The sequence below is a fragment of the Tachypleus tridentatus genome, chromosome 11 (assembly GCF_004210375.1).
Source record: "Tachypleus tridentatus isolate NWPU-2018 chromosome 11, ASM421037v1, whole genome shotgun sequence".
Taxonomy (NCBI): Eukaryota; Metazoa; Arthropoda; class Merostomata; order Xiphosura; family Limulidae; genus Tachypleus; species Tachypleus tridentatus.
Window position 1 is genome coordinate 51,683,105 of NC_134835.1, and position 16,324 is coordinate 51,699,428.

Genomic DNA, 16,324 nt, shown 5'->3' on the forward strand with positions numbered 1-16,324 from the left:
CTACTCAGCACTGAATCTACCTGGAATGTTCTGGAAAATGGGTACATTTGAAAATTTCATTACCCTGGTCACAAAAGCAAAGTTTGAAAAGAAAAATAGGTCTTTTCCATTTACATTATACACAAACAATTTGGAAATAACATTTTATGCCTAGGAACATGAAAAAGTAAAAATTTTGTTACATGGTGTTATTTTAAGTAATACTAATCATTGTAATGTATATTTATAGGTAGTTTATTGAATATATTGATCAAGTTAATTTACCAGCTCCACCTGTGATAGCTTGCTCCAATTTCACTTCCATTAGTGTCTATATGGTTGTATACAGTATAATTGAACAGTCTTGTCTCTAAAGAGTTTTCCACAGGGCTTCTTAACTGAGGGTGAAGTATGCTTGGTGTCAAATTGTGAGGATGAATGCTTAGATTATTAATGATAAATTTATTGATGAAACTGATGCTTCCTGTAAAAGTTATTGTAAACCCTTTTAGTTTTGGATCTTTTCAATTCATATACTTGTAGGTATGTTGATATTTGTAACTTTGTGATATGGGTAGAAATAATCTTATGACATTAAAATGTACTCTATCATATACCTACATTGAAACTGATAAATGTTATCAATTTTCACATTACAATAAATTTATGATAATTACAAATCAGAGTAAGTATTCTTTATTCTAACAGTCAGGCAGATTACCAGTTACCATTTGTGTTAAAAGCTTAAAACATGGTTATTCATGATCAGTTATTTTAACTGGCTTAAAAACAATTTGCTTGATATTCTGATTGAAATCGCGTTTATTTTGATAGTAGTGTATATAGGCATGAAGGCCAGACTAATCAGACTTGGTCAATTAATAATCATCTGCTTGACAGCTCACCCAGAAATATACAAATCAATCCAACATCACTTGGTCATTGTGTGACAGGTCTTTGAATTAACAGCAAACATGACATCTATGAGCTTGGCTACTGTTTTTGTATCAAGCCAGTTTGTAATATGTGCTAGTTATCTGCACCTAGCACCAGCCTCAAAATGTAAATGTGTTTGATATTGGTTGTAAGTTTAAAGTTAGTGCTAAGTTAGAACATCAAGATTAATACTCTTTTTACATGTATAAACCACAATTTCTAACTAAATATGCCTATATGACAATTTTTGTAATGAACATGAAAACAGAAAATGGTTTCTTTCAACTAAAGCAGTTCAGAGGATTAGAATTCTGAGAGAGTTGTCATTAAGGTTGCTACCTAAATATCTCTAAATTTTAGAATAGGAAAATACAAATGAAGTTGTTTAAACACAAAATATAAATTGTAGTAGCAGAGAAGAATATTTCTCAAATAATCAGGTGCATAGGAGGAGACTTAATTAGTCTAACAGTTATACTTGGAACTCTCCAATGTAATGCTTGAAATTTACTGTTGAATGTTTTTTTTAACTTTTGACAATATATGGCAGATTCTTAAGTGGTCAGTAAATTATATAAATATAATGAATGTTAAGTTATTGATGCATGTTCTCACACAGTAAGCAGATGTTTGGCAAGTTTCAAACAATTTGTTAGACTGTGGAGTACTCTAAATGCATCACAATGTAATAGACTACTTGCATATTGGACTTAGAGCAACTTTTCCAAGAGCTGCAAAGGAAGGATAGTTTTTCATTTGAATAATGTTTCCTTTGAGGGAGAACTAGTTATTTCTGTACTAAATATTTGTTTCTAAGCTATTGACCTCTAATCCTTTCTTGTAGGGACACCATTTTTTACATATGTGACAGATATGTTTATATTAAACCATTTACTTTTGTTTTAGACTACTTGCATTTTCTGTTTGTGTTTGTATATGTATTTCTATTTTAACATTTTATCTATAACTTTTTTAAATAATAAAGATTGTATTGGAATTTCTCTAAAATGAACAGTATGGTAGATTAACAGATTCATAAAATAAACAAGATATTATAATGTATAAAACCTAATGTTTTTTTTAGGTATGGAAAGGTACTTGCAAAAAGTGTAGATACTCCACTGACTCTTGGGAAATGGGTTCCAGTGACTAGTCGTTTCTTTAGCGTTGTCCATGGAGACATAAGCAGGTTAAAATCCAATGTTCGTGACTTTGTGGAAGAAAAAGCTAAGTTGTGCCAGCCAGACAACATCCATATTTGTGATGGTAGTGAAGCAGAGAATGACTATCTTCTCCATATGATGCAGAAACAGGGAATGATAATTCAGCTTAAGAAGTATGAAAACAAGTAAGTTCTTGTACATTTTTATGTTCAAATATTTTGATACACATTTAGAATTAATAGGGTACTAGTTTTGACTCTTACTAACCAAAAACTGCTTTCAACTGAGTTTACAAACTTAAGTGTGTGTGTGTGTGTGTGGTAGCTCTCAGAGGACTGAGAGGGAGCAACTGTGTTTATGGAAATTCTTCCAGTCACTTCCTTATACACAAGTTCATAATGTATTTTATAATACCTTCTGTTGAAAGATTTAATATCATAAATAGTAAGTTTGAAAATGGATTAATTAATTTGCTTAGAAATGTCACATTTTATATTTAAGATATGCATTTCTTGTTTAGACACTGATGTTCACTTGTTTCGTTTCTGATTGTGTAAATGATTTTTCTGCTGAAGTAAATCATAGTTTTCACTGTTTATTTTGTGCTTTCAACTACATTGTATAGTTGATATAGTCAACTGCTTACAAATCTTTATGAATTTTCGTAATGTAAGTTTGGATTTGTCATTGTTGTTCTGCAGTGTTTTTTCATATCCATTACAAGTTTACCTATGTATGGTAATATTATATTTATTAGTTGTTTTGGAATATTGGGATAAATCAAAAAAGTAGTAATATCAAACATGAAAATTAGTGTTATAAACAAATAGTATTTGCATTACATAGTGGTTTCATCATGAAACTTAAATGGTCTGATGATGGACTCTGCTGAGATTGAAAGGTTGAATGGTTTATTCAGTTTGTGAATTATTGTTAAGTCTTGTTATTGATCTGTTGAAGCATGTGATCAGTATAAATCTGCAAAATGTTTGACATTTCTTTTTTCAGTTTGTGTGATATGTATTATTGTAGATGCAGGAGATTTTGAACTTGTACTTACCATGATTGAGTAAAATTTGCATGTGGTATACTGTGAATCCACTGAACTGTTCTTTTCCTTATACAAGTACATCATGAGATCAGACAGCTCACATTGTTTCTTGGTGGTCTCTAACCTTCTTTCCTTGCCTTGCCTCTTTAGTTACAACTGCTGAAGGTGGTCTGTCAGACTTTCTAAGCTACTTTGCAACCCCATAAGAACTTGAGAATTAGATGGGCTTTAAATATACATAATTTTTGATTTTCACAAAACTAAGTAATAATCCATAGAGCTTACTTATCCCTATAAATTTTCTCCTGTCATTTCCGACTTGGCACTGGTTGATTTGTTTTGTTTTTGAATTTCTTGCAAAGCTGCACAAGGGCTATCTGCACTAGCCTTCCTGATTTAGCCATGTAAGACTAGAGGGAAGGCAGGTAGTCATCACCACCCATCGCCAACTTGTGAGCTACTCTTTTACTAATGAATATTAGGATTGACCATCACATTATAATGCCTCCCAGAGCTGAAAGGGTAAGCATATTTAGTGTGGCAGGGATTCGACTCATAATCTGAAAGTTGCCAGCATAGCCTTAACGGATTGATAAGCATTTGATTGTCACAAGCATTTTTTCTTATTAAAGGTGTTTACTGTACTTGGTTTCTCCCATCACTTTTGCTAGTTTATATTTCTCTTTCATTGTCCATTTAAAGATATATTTACATATCTGAATTGTATATTTTTTACAGATAAAATGAAATCCAAATAAATGTATAATAGATATGTTAAAATAAACAGTTTGCCTCCATTATCATCATACTCAAGTTTCACATGTGTTCACAGCCAGGTATTTACCAATATGAGTGTGAATGGTAATGGCAAGTCCCATAGTTCTCCTTCATTAACAAGATAGGTTTTATACAAAAAGGAAGTTAGTTTTATTCCTTAATTAGATGCAGTAACCTTTTTCACTGAACTTTAAAAAATATATAAATTATGTCTCGTACATATTTGCAATTTTATTAATGCTTATTCTGTTTTACAGTTTTTTATGTAAAGTTATTTTCAATGAGCAAATATGATTTATGAGTTAACAGCTACTTTTCTGAAATTTTAAAAGATTGGTGGAGAACCATTTATTAATAAGTAATAAAATATAACTGAAATTATTTAATAGTTCACTCCTTTCACAGCAAAAAATGCCTGAAGTCAAGTGAATCTTTGTTACTGTTAAGTTGCAGAAGTCAACATTTCTCTACAGTAGTCAAAATATTTTCTTCTATTGCAACAATTGACAGATCCATCCTGGTCTTTAAATGGCCTCCAAACATTCCTGTGTGCAGCCATCTGCAATTGACATTAGTAAAATGAAAATAAAAAAAGACCAAGCTGATCCATTTATGCTGCCTACACTAGTAATGTACAGCCAGTTAACCATTTAGTCAATTTTAGCAAACAATAAATTATTATTCAACTTGTCAAATTACTCAATACAGGCAAAGATGGACTTTTTTCCCTTCTAAGAATATTGCTTGCTTGTTTATCAAAAAATCAACTACATAGTTAATTGGTTGTCCATTACTAGCCTAAATCTCAGCTTTGTGTACATTTTTATTCAATTTTTGCCATAATATAGGTAAGTTATGCACACTATTTATATTGTATTTCATTTCAAAAGGAAAATAAAAACTTTTTAATAGTATTGTTTTTTGTGTGTATCATTAAACCAAGTGTTGCAAATAAATTTGTTTATTATATCTATGTTGTTTCCATTAATACTGACATATTTAAAGTACAAGATTTTTAGCAGTTATGTGTCAGAATCTATAATAATATCATGCTTTTAGACTATTTGGTTTATTATTGAATCATTTTAGTCAAATTTACTGTCATATTGAGAACTATTTTGGTAGATGTTCCACATTTTTTTGTTGAAAATATAAATTTCCATTTTTAAATTTTGTATTCAAAGAATTTTAATAGGACATAAGGAAACTTTATGGTCATTTTAAGTTGGAAAAGTAATGAGTCACATCAAAACTTTTTTGATGGTAAAACAAACACTTTTGAGGAATCCCTCTGAGATCTAATTGCATTGTGAGAGGGTGTTAAAAAGAATTCAGGTATGTATATGAGTAGTTAATATTAAGTTAATTTATTATTTAGTTTGTGATAAAAAGTTATTGCAATCTGTTTTATACACTCATTTTCAGATATTTCAGAAGGCTGTTAAAACATTTATGTGGTTATTGTTGGACACCATTACTTGATGAACTTTACAAAATAAATCCTGTTATTTTATCATCTATTCATATGATATAGAAATAACTCCTTATGTTGGCTCTGCCATTTTAACTAGCTCCTTTATCAAACATGTAACCATGAAGTTAAAGATACTATAACTCGTGAAGGCACATTTACTGCATCAAAAAATGGACACACTTTTAATAAACATTACAAGTATTATGCACACAAAAATATTAAATTTTTAAAAATTTTAAAGTTTTCTCTAAATTTATGTTAAAGTCTGGCTCTGGCTAGTCTGAATCATACTGTCTGAATGGAGGATAATTTTCATGTTAAGATTAAAAATACTTTGTCTTGCAGTTTTAAGATTTAATTTACAGAAATCTACAAAATCTCTTAAATGATTATCAAAAGTTTTTCAGTACAGCCTTGTATTCTGTATTTTATTTTCTCTATACTGAATGATATGGAATGAGTTCATTTTACCAACCTTTAACCACCACCAAAGAAAATTCCAGATAAATTTAAATTACCCTTTTTCTTTGTAAAATTGAAACAGAATGTTACTTATCCTAAAAAGCCTTGGGATTTTAACAATTCACATCTGTTTCTCTTGTTTAAATTTATTGTTTTATTGTTCTTTGAACCATCTCTAACTGCAAAACATGCATAAAAAAAGCTATAAATACATCACAAGCAAATAGCACAAGTAACAGTGAAATGGAGTAACAAATTACACATTGCTTGTACAACTTGTATGTATATTTCGATGGAAAATTTTTTGTTTAATTATTTTGTTTTTTCACATTTTTCATACCTAATTAAATAAGTTTCTAAATTTTTCATTTTGGTTATTTTTATAGCAATAGATTAAAAACATAAAGAAGTTTACTACTAACATATGGCTCTTGTTGTTTTTTGTAGTTGGAAATTTGAAGTTTCAGTAGAAACTATTTTTAATTTTTGCTAGCATTGCTGTTAATGCTGTTAGTACTTTACTAAATTATCTATTTATTTCAAATATTCAGTTTAGTACAAAAAATCATAATATGCATAAAGCAAACATTTCCTATAATTATTTACCTAACTTTCTTGCTAAGCTATAAGTGTAGGTAATTTTCGTAGCTAGTTAAGTTGAACGTGGTGAAAATTTTTGAATTTATATGCCAAAGAACTTAAAAGCTGTTCTGAGAATGAACTTGCATCATACACAAGTTTTGAATCGTCTCTTTCTGTTAATTATAAATTATGTAATGTTAAATGTTATAGAGAATTAATGAATTTTCTTATAAAACTTATAAAAGCTAATTATATCTTAGCAATATCTGCACTGTAAGTTTTTAGTTTGCATTAAAACTCAAACTCAAATAGAGATAGAACAATTATCTAAAATGTGTAATTTGGAGGAAATATGTCTCGTATACTACAGAAAAGTGAAATTTGAGAACTTGTTTAAAAATGTCATTTAGAAAATAATAAAATAAAACTTATTAATCTTATTTTGATTATAACTTTATTGACATAAATTAATATGCAATTGTGTAATTCAACTTTGAACGTAACCTTGTGAAAAGGTCTTAGCATACACATTTTTGCCTTTTGGTATGCATAAGGTTTATTTGACTTTTAGTAGTTAATAAACACTTAACACACTTTTTTTTTGTTAGCTGGCTAGCACGTACTGATCCTGCTGATGTGGCTCGTGTTGAAAGTTTAACTTTCATTTCTACCCCAAATAAGCATGACACTGTCCCTGTAACAAAAGAAGGAGTGAAAGGAACATTAGGCAATTGGATGTCTCCAGCTGATCAGGAAAAAGCTTTTAGTGAAAGGTATCCAGGCTGTATGAAAGGTAAGGAATACTTATTCACATATTTTTTCTTCAAAAAATTATTTCTGTTTTTCATCACTAAAGATAGTGTGTTAAAAACCAAACACTTTCAAGCTTATTTATTCATTTATGGATGCTTTGAAAATATTTTTCACCTTCATGCAGTGTTGTATATAAAATTGCAATGGCTTCCTAAATATTGCTATACAACCTAATAGTACATTTGGCTCTTAGACAAGAAACTAGTCTATGGAGATTCTTTGTATCTCTGTACAGTATTCATTTGTCTAAAATTATCATTGGTTATGTCTTTATGTAATATTATGTTTTTGCAGGTAGTATTTCATTTAAATAAAATGGTTTTTGAATTCTAAGTTATTTTGCTAATCTAGTTAGATACAAATAACATTTTTGTACCTTTTAAATAACCTGAAGCATCAGGTAACAGTTTTTGCAATGAATATTTAATAAAGCACACTCCTCTAAGTAAATGTGTTAAATATCCTTCTGAACTTGCATGCCTATAAATAATTTTTACATGATTTATTTTTGTCATAATCACTATTCAGTAAATTTTGCATAGTTTTACATTCATTATAGTTTTTCTGTATTCTTAAAATGTACAGCTGAATTAAGATAAAATATTAGAGACATCTTGTACATTTAATTTCAAAACCTTTTTTGTGAAGTTACTATGAGTAGTAAAGGCTAATACAAGACAAATTTATGAATAAGGAACAATTTCTAGAATAGATGAGGATTTAAAAAACAGTACATGTAAGATGGAGATATTCTCATAACTTTAAATGCTTAATTTTAAATTGCATTTTTTTTAAGATTTGAAATGTGTTTTTGCTTTTAAAGTGCATTCACTTGCATGGAAATGTGTTAGAAATACAGGTGAATGTTTTTTTTTTTTTTAGGCAGAACAATGTATGTCATACCATTTAGCATGGGTCCTATAGGGTCTCCTATTGCTAAGATAGGAATCCAGCTCACAGATTCTGCATATGTAGTGTGCTGTATGAGAATTATGACAAGAATGGGATCTGCAGTACTGAAGACATTAGGAGAACAAAGCTTCATTAAGTGTCTTCACTCAGTTGGTCAGCCTCTACCGATGAAGTGTAAGTTTACAATGTAGATTTGTTTCACATCAGTTTTGTTGCATTTCATTTATGTAATTTCTAAGATCCCCTAAATCTACATCAAAAGTTTATACAGGAGAACTTTATATCTTATGTTATTTTCTTTAATCTAAAATATGGCCTTGGTTAGTTTTATCAACCCTTTAACCATTACAAAAAAATATTAAATAAATTTAAATTATTCTCTTTATTTTTAAAATGACTGTAAGTTATAACATAAAATTAGTTATTTATGCTAAGCAACCTCAGACTTATAACATTTATCTTTGGTTATCATGGTTTTAACAGGTTTATGTATCATAGTGTTAGTGTAGTTGGTATAGTTAAGATGTTTGTTGAAGGTTATCCACAGATACATATTATTTCTTCCATAGGGATAACTACCAACAAAGAATGATTTATTCTTCTCAGTTTGTCTGTTACTTGGTGTTTAATTCATGATGTTAGGAACACATGTAGGTTCAAGAAGTCTTAATGAAAAAGAAACCCTATAATATGAGTGATTTCGAAAGGTGGACCTTTCCTCTTCTGGGGCAAACTTGGAGTCATGGTGCAATCAAGCAGTGATGTATATGTGTATAGGGAGTTTAATAACATCTTGAAGATCATCTGGTTTTGTTGACCAACACATAAAATGTATTCTCTCTTACATAAAGGTTACTATCCACTCTCTTAATATCACAGAAGATATTTGATCTGATGTACTTCTTAGTCTTCTTTGCATGAGGGATGTTTCTTCCCTTTACACCAATATTCCACATGATGGACTAGAAACTCAAGTCTGCATCAAACCTTTCTAACCCATCAGAATCTCAAACAAAAATTAATCTTGTCAGCTTAGTTTTAAAGCCGAACAAATTCAAATTTAAATACAAGCACTACATTCAGGTTAACAGTTCTGCAGTGGGTACTAAAATGACTCCCAATTATGCCAACATTTTTATGAGTCATACCAAAAACCAGTTTGTACAACTCAGTCCTGTAAAACCTTGTATATGAAAACATTACATAGACAACATATTTTTAATTTGAACAGCCAGTCTTAAATCAGTTAAAGAATTTATCACACATGCAAACTCCTTTCACAAAAGAATAAAGTTTACATGCAATTATTTGCCTATGCAAATTAACTTTCTTGATTACTATTGGTTGATCAGCATGTACCCACCCTGTCTTTGTCACTCAACAAACCCTTGGAGGCCGTAGCCATCCGTGTTTCCTTTGGTCATACCATCACTGTTTGTTCTCTCTACCTGTCCCCTGGAAAGACATATGATCAATCAGACCTTGATGCTCTCATTGGACAGTTGCCATCTCCCTTTCTACTCCTGGGGGACTTTAATGGACATCATCCCCTCTGGGGAAGTTCTATTATTGATGGGAGGGGTTGCTCTGTTGAGAGTATGCTCTCTGATCACAATCGTTCTCTTTTCAATACTGGTTCTTCCACTTATTTTCATGCACCTAGTCAGTCCTTTACCACTATTGATCTCTCAGTTTGCTCCCTTTCATTATTCTCCCATTTTTTCATGGAGGGTTGACAATTATCCACCAGGCAGTGATCATTTCCCTATACTTTTGAGAGAGACTGGCCGTGGTCGATGCCACCATCCATACCCGCATGCCCAGGTGGAAGCTGGATCAGGCAGACTGGTCCACTTTCACTGCTCTCGCAGAACTTGAATCAGCCATCAATAAACGACTGTGTGGCAGCAGTAACTGGCTGTATTATACAAGCAGCTGCTCAGTGTATTCCTAAAACCTCGACACGTTTTCCATGATATCCTCGTCCGTGGTGGAATCCTGCTTAACACTTAGCATGGAAGGCTCAAAAACGGGCCTGGGATACTTTTCGTAGATATCCCACACTTTCGAACCACGTCGCTTTCCAACGGGCCCGTGTACATGCTAGGTGGGTAAGACGTCAAAGCCAGAAGGAATCTTGGATTAAGTTCACAACTAGCATATTTTCTACCACCAGTTCCAAGGTCATATGGGACAGGATTCGAAAGGTCAGTGGGCACTACAATTCTGACCCCTCTCGATCTTACTCTCTGATGGTCAGGAAGTGGTTGATGTCCGGAGCATCGCTGATACTATAGGTGAAAGCTTTTGCCGGGTATCTAGCACTTCTGCTTGTTCCTTCACCTTCTTGGCCATCAAGACTCGGGCAGAGCGTTCACCTCTTTCCTTTCGAACTGACTGTCTCTTTGACTATAATTGTCCCTTTACACTGGTGGAACTGAAAATGGACCTTCATCGGTCTGGCAGTACATCTGTTGGACCTGATGATGTACACTATGACATGCTCCACCATCTATCTTCTGCTTCTCTTGATGTGCTTCTAATTGTCTTTAACTGGATGTGGCAGGAGAATGTTTTTTATGATGCCTGGTACCAGGCTATTATTTTACCTTTCTCTAAGCCATGGAAAGATCCCAAGATTCCTTCAAGCTACCGTCCAATTGCTTTGACGAGCTGTCTCTGTAAGACCTTAGAAAGGATGGTTAATGCTCGTCTTGTTTGGTTCCTTGCATCACACAACCTCCTCTAGCCCACCCAGTGTGGGTTCCGATGACAGCACTCCACTACAGACCACCTAATTCGACTTAAAACATCAATCAGAAAAGCCTTTCTCAAACGCCACCATCTTGTATCAATATTCTTTGACATTGAGAAAGCTTATGACACAACATGGAGGTATGGCATTTTGCAAGATCTCTATACATATGGGCTACATGGCCATTTACCCATGTTTATTAAAAAAATTTTTTTGGACAGGAGATTCTAAGTTCGTGTGGGTTCGACACTTTCCCGTTCTTTTGTACAGGAGCTTGGAGTCCCTCAGGGCTGTGTTTTGAGTGTTACACTTTTCAGTATTAAGATAAATGCCATCACTGAACAACTCCCTCTCACTATTGCGAATGGGTTGTATGTCGACGACTTTTACATCTCATGTTAGTTGTCAAACATGAGATATGAGCGGCAACTACAAACTGCCCTCAATCATGTACTGAAGTGGACTATGGCAAACGGCTTTAATTTCTCTCTCTCTAAAACCGTTTGCATGTACTTTTGCCACCAATGGGGTATTCACCCTAATCCTGAACTTCATATCGGTGAAGTTTCGCTGCCAGTGGTCCCTGAGACCAAGTTCTTGGGGCTTATATTTGACCGTAAGCTGACCTTTATACCACACTTAAAGCAGCTATGGGTCAAATGCACAAGAGCACTGAACATCCTCCGTGCCCTCTCTACTACCAGTTGGGGAGCAGATCGATGTTCTATGTTAAAGGTATATCATGCTCTTATTCGATCAAAACTCGACTATGGATTAATGGTCTATGGCTCTGCCAGACCCTCGGCTTTAAAGATGCTGGACCCCATTCATCATCAAGAACTTTGACTGACTCTGCACTGGGGCTTTCCACACCTCTCCAGTTCAAAGCTTATACATAGAATCTCATGAACCTTCTCTGCACCTTTGCTGTTTGCAACTATCTTTACTATATTCTTCGAAACTTTGTTCCTTACCAAAGCATCCCACCTGGGGATGTGTTTTCCTTCCTCAGTGGGCTCTACTTTTTCAGAACAGACGATCTGCCATTGCTCCGTTTGGCCTTCGCATCCAGGCGCAATTGGATGACTTGGGTCTGTCCTTGGATAACATTGCAGATTCCACAGGTCATCCCATTCCACAATGACTTATTACAATACTAAATGTGACCTTTTTTGGGTACCTATATAATCCTATAATGGGTACCAGTGGACGTCTCATTTTCATTTGGCTTGAAAACAAACTTCCAGATAGGGTTGCGTTTAAATTCATTTTAATTACTGAGCACATTTTGACTAATTTTGATATTACTGTTGATACTCTTGTTTTGCAATGATTTGGGATTTCTTATGAGTTTTGATTGATATTTATGTTGTAATGCTAAAGTTCATGTTTTAAGTTTATTCCATGACAGTAACTTTCATGTTTGTTTGTTTGTTGAAGTCAGTGTAAGCACAATTACAATAACAATACATTCTTAGCTGGTCAGAGTAATTGTTCTTTTTTATTAATTATTTTAATTTATGCAATGTTACTTTGTTACATGTAATGTATATTTTGAAAGTGATGTGTATGAGTAATTGCTTGAAAAATGTATTATGCTTAGTTCATGAATTCCATCATTAATTCTTTTGATTTAGTATTTAGTTTCTATATCTAGCACCCCCCAATTAATAACTGGCCATGTAATCCTTCAAAGACTATCATATCCCATATACCTGCAAACAATGAGATATGCTCCTTTGGAAGTGGATATGGTGGAAATTCTCTTCTGGGCAAGAAGTGTTTCGCTCTACGTTTGGGCTCAATACTAGCAAAAAGAGAAGGTTGGCTGGCAGAACATATGCTGGTGAGTTTAAGGAAGCTATTTTATGAAACAACTGTGTTGTGATTTTTTTCTGATAAAACAGGTGTCTCTTTTTGTAGCATGATTATTTCATACACACACAAAATGCTCTTGGCTTACAGTAGAGAAAAAGTTAACATGGTATTAAAACATTTAGTACATAAAAAGGGAAAAAACATTTAAAAAAGTTATTCGCTTTAATTTGTTCTTGATTGTAAAAAATAATTAATATTTCATTGTAGATTTTAGGAATCACCAATCCTCAAGGTGAGAAGAAGTATGTTGCAGCAGCTTTTCCAAGTGCATGTGGAAAGACCAATCTAGCTATGATGACACCAACATTGCCAGGCTACAAAGTGGAATGTGTTGGTGATGATATTGCTTGGATGAAATTTGATGATCAAGGACATTTGCGTGCTATTAATCCTGAATATGGTTTCTTTGGTGTTGCACCAGGTAAAAGTATAACACTGGTTTTATGGAATTTTTTCATACTGTAGTTTTTTAATAGAGAATATTTTATGAACATAGTTGGATAATTTGAAACACTATTTCTCAAATATCTGAGTGTGGTTTCTTTGGTGTTGCACCAGTTAAAAGTATAACACTGGTGTTATGGGATTTTTTTTCATACCATAGTGTTTTGATAGAGAATATTTTATAAACATAGTTGAATAATTTGAAACAATATTTCTCAAATATCTGAGAATACTACAGATTTTAAGAGAAATAAATTTTGAAGACTTCCATGCATTCAGAAAAGATGTGGCAACAAGTAACAGAAACAAATAGAATTGTGTTTTGGTTATCTGATATACATTAACATGGATGATTTCATGGTACAAAATTTGTAATAAATTAGAGGATATTCTGGTGTTTCATTTATTTTCATATGCATACAAAACAGTAATGTTTATCTGAACGTCCTTTAATTAGGGACATCTATGAAGACCAACCTAAATGCAATGCTTACGGTACAGAAAAATACAATATTCACTAATGTAGCTGAGAGAAGTGATGGAGGTTTCTTTTGGGAGGGCATGGAAGATGAAATTCCCAAAGAGGTGAAAATAAAGTCCTGGACAAATGTTGAAAATTGGAAACCTGATAGTGGGAAGCCTGCTGCTCACCCAAACTCCAGGTAGGGTAAAATTTCATTATTTTATTTGGAGAAGGAAAGTTATACAAAAAAAAAATTAATTCCACAGAATTTCAATTTTTTCACCACATACTTTAACAAAGAACAATGTGATATGTGTGAGCACATTCAATACTAATTTGTAAAATTAACTGATGTTGATAACAAAAACACATACTTAAAAAACAAAAAAAATATAGTTAAGCAAGAAAAACTTGAATCAGTTAACATTTCATTTAGAAAAAAATACAATGATTTGGAAATTCAAATAAATCTGAGTGAGATTTGTAAGCTATTTGATAAAAATGATAGAAATTAGCAGATGCAATAATAAAAACCGTTTGAAAGAAAAATTGGTTTGTGAATGCCAGTTGGCATGAATTAATTAATATACTATACTGAGAGAGAAAATAGATAATGTAACTAGGACAGCATAATTTACAGTTAGGAGAATCTAAGTTAAAATGGAAATAAGGACAAAAGCATTTAACACCAATAATAAGGTCTGCAGATTATGGATTTTTGTTAAAGCAAAAAGTAAAAAAGAGCAACAAAATCTCAAATTAAGAGTAAGCAAAGTGCAAAGAAAATGTTTTTAAAAATTCTTAAGCAGATATACAGAAATAATTTATAGCTCAGATGCAATAAAAAAACCTGATTTCAAAGAAAATTTTGTAGTTTAGGTATTATCAGATGTTTTCTTTCAAAGTTCAGAAATTTCATCTAATGGTATTATTGGTAGCAGGTTGTGTATTAAGGTTGCAATAAATAAACTTGCAATCAGACTTTTTATGAAAAATGGATGCCATATAACAAAAATCGGGTGGAGGTGTCAGTGTCCAAAAAAACGTATTAAAGCATTGAAAACTTCTGTGGGTTCATCCAAATTACCCATAGAAAGACTTAAACTTTGGAATTTCAGTGAAATTTTAAAACACAGATTAATCAAAATTATTTTCTGATAAGGCTAAAGAAACAAAAATCTTTGTGTGGAAGATACTGGCTGTCTCAAATAGTTAAGGTCAATTTCAGGAATGTAGCATAAAGGTTTATAGTAAAATCAATATCATGAAAGAATGTATATTCTAAAGTTGCTTTGTGATTAAGATATTCTATAAGCATTCACTAAAGTATGTTCTTACATGTATTAATATTTGTAAAAATGAAAATTTTCAAATTTCATCCTTTACATAAAATATCTGTGATACATACCAAACAAACAAACTTTATTATTAAAAATAGTTCGTAACTGCAGTCATAACCCATCACAACTAAATTCAGATGTTTTACTCGTTTTTTAACAAGTTTCCTTAAACAGAATCAGGTACATGAGGTAAGAAATTAGTAAGTAAATAAATTGTAATTTTCTAATAAGAGAAAGTATAATTAGAATAATATTTAAATTTAGAAAAGAAACTATATTGGATAAACTTTAACTAATTAATTTTTATGTTTGAGCATTTTAATATACTTTATACATACATTATGTGTCATGAATTCATAAGATATATGTAATTAATTTAGATTATTTATGCTTTGTTTAAAATTGGTATTTGAATGATTTTGTTAAACTCCCAGTAAAATTATACCCTGAAGAGTGACTTTTTAAAGTCAGGAAATCAGTTGAAAAAATTCATAAAGGAAAGTACAAATAGACTGATATTCCAGTGAGAAAGAGAACTTACTTTTGCAGATGAAAGCAAATACCAAGATACTCAGACTTTCAAACACAAATTTTAATTTATCTACTGTCACTTTCTCTGAGAGAGATATTAATTATCTATGTAAACTGAAAGAAAACAAGTCTCGCATTGTGTTATAAAACTGAATAAAATGATTCAGGACGAAAGGTCCTTTACATGATTAATACTGGTACTAACAGAGTAAAAATAAACATAAATTTAATGGTATTGTAATTACATGTATAGTAATCAGGAAATGTTTGAAATCTAATTTTTGTAAATCCTATTTCATATAAGTACTTAATTGTATTGTTTTTAAAATTGGATTACAGATACATGCAAAGAAACATTGCAATATGTGGTCTTTTTTTCACACAGAGCTATTTTGATTTTCTCTCTTTTGTCCAAGCAATACTAAAAACAATTTTGCTCTCAGCACATCAGTATATATAGCCCATCCATTTCACACCAGTTTTGAACATGCACATGTTGTGGCTACACTCTATCAATTATACTGTGCCATCTGCATCAACGTAGCTAGCACTCTCTGATTTACACCGAATCCCCACTTTCATAATTTTGTATGAATTCATGATTTAATGTATCAACTGCAGTAGTTACAGTTAATAGCACTACTCAAACAACTTTCTAAGAATTGGGTCTAACACTGTCTGCAGAGGAGGTACAGGTTTTACTTTGTAGAGAGCTAGATTCATAAGTTTGGCCAGATATTTTCTTCTCATTTTCAACCTGATAA

At 32.0% G+C, this 16,324-nt stretch overlaps 1 pseudogene across 1 annotated transcript in view; it reads left to right on the forward strand.

Annotated features, from left to right (window-relative positions):
- The first annotated feature begins 1,998 nt into the window (after positions 1-1,998).
- LOC143232149 (phosphoenolpyruvate carboxykinase, cytosolic [GTP]-like) overlaps positions 1,999-16,324 on the forward strand; it is a 41,084-nt pseudogene continuing 26,758 nt past the window's right edge. The window contains exons 1-6 of the transcript XR_013017399.1: positions 1,999-2,263; positions 7,033-7,217; positions 8,120-8,327; positions 12,549-12,750; positions 12,990-13,203; positions 13,684-13,888. The product of XR_013017399.1 is annotated as a phosphoenolpyruvate carboxykinase, cytosolic [GTP]-like (transcript). The remainder of the gene's footprint in view (positions 2,264-7,032; positions 7,218-8,119; positions 8,328-12,548; positions 12,751-12,989; positions 13,204-13,683; positions 13,889-16,324) is intronic.